General features: G+C 39.2%; 1 non-coding gene across 1 annotated transcript; it reads right to left on the bottom strand.

Annotated features, from left to right (window-relative positions):
• Positions 1–55: 55 nt before the first annotated feature.
• LOC112214159 lies at positions 56–162 on the bottom strand. The gene has a single exon (XR_002948075.1). It is a non-coding gene; the product is annotated as a U6atac minor spliceosomal RNA (small nuclear RNA).
• Between the last annotated feature and the right edge of the window lie 1,426 nt (positions 163–1,588).

Below are 1,588 nucleotides of genomic sequence, written 5' to 3'. Positions count from 1 at the left end.
TAATTATTTTTAGCATAAAATTATTAGCATAGCGGAATCCCTCCGCGATCCTTCCAAAAAGATCTGGTTAGTGTTGGCGAAAGGCGACAGTGCCTTGCCATTTATATGTGTGTTCCACCCTTGTATACGGGAGTGTTAAGCGTCTCTCCTTTCATACTACAAAAAAATTTTTTTTTTTTTTACGTAGAGGAAATCTTCATAGACACCTTACTACCCTAAGTGGGCAGAAGGTAGTGCCGGATTCTTACCGGCTAAAACCTCCACGGGCGGGACACGATGGTAGTGTTGTGGTGAGTTGATCGTCGGACCCCTGTGTGCTTGACATCAAGCACGTTTAACCATGTACTCCCAAAAAGTACATCCATCCACGCCACATGCAAGGGCGGGGCTGGCCGCTTGCCTGTAGTATGTTTCTTTTAAAAGAAACTTTCTCATCCTGTGCTCTTCATGCCTCCATTATATACCGAGGATTCGAACTCACCACGCGTCGTCTTCAGTTCTGGGCCTTAACGAGCGTCGCTGGCTGTCCCGCCGAGCTTCTAGGTGATTGGAAAGTATTTGATTCTTAATGTGGCATTGTATATCATAGGAAGTATTCTAATTGGTCTCTTGAAGGAGATGTACATTTGTCATAGCCCTCTTAAGATACAAGGGGTAAAGGTAAATAATTTCCTTAATTAAATCATTATTATTAAATTTATTATGAAGCTCTTAATAATATATTTTTGCTACTACTATAATTCTTGTAGTAACAGATGGCCGTTCTAAAAGAATTCCTGCCTCTTCTAATGCACTTATTTACAAGATGCCTAGCCTTGCGTTTTCCATCGCACTGGCAGAGATTTTATAACACATGGGATTAGCATAAGTTATAAATAGATCTAGTTGATAATTTGAAACAGATGTTTTTAACCTCAAGATTTAGGTCCGATGCATACGATTGAATTTTCAACAAATGACCACAACGGCAATGAGTTGGAAGAACAAGAAAATACATATGTATGTATCCTTCTTTTGCGAAACAGGAGAGCTTTATTTCTTTCTCTGCTCTTCCAAAGGTGCCGATACGATGTCCTACGATAATATATGGCTCATCTGCACCGAGCCTTAAGATACACGGATAAAAGAGGTTTTTATTGGCCAACATAGCCTTATACATCCGTCAGTGAAATTTTCACATGTTTGTTACAAGTTGTATGTGTATTAATACAAGTGATGGGTGTGTATATCGCAACTGGTACCACTATGCGATTTTCCCAGATAGACGATATAAATGTCCTCCATTTGATTCGGGTTTAAGAGTGCTTCAAACATAGTTGCGTACGACCTTCGTCGTTGACCGACGGTTCCGTTGAAGAAATCCAACGTTAAATTGGGTGAGTGGCGCCGGCTGACTTTTCCAACCATCTAGAACTTTTTATTACACTTTATTATACACTTAATAATCACAATTAAGATATACACTGAATTGACACGTATAAATTACACCTTACTCGCGTAATTTTATATAAATTAAGTAGGCGATTGGTTTAAGGGTAGAAACTCGGTAAAGAGATGTTGACTGTTCTAAAGATAGAGAATCAGTAAG

Source organism: Bombus impatiens, unplaced genomic scaffold, assembly GCF_000188095.3.
Source record: "Bombus impatiens unplaced genomic scaffold, BIMP_2.2 scf_0094, whole genome shotgun sequence".
NCBI lineage: Eukaryota > Metazoa > Arthropoda > Insecta > Hymenoptera > Apidae > Bombus > Bombus impatiens.
The sequence above is the reverse complement of the archived record's forward strand: the minus strand, read 5'-3'. Positions and strand labels throughout refer to the sequence as shown.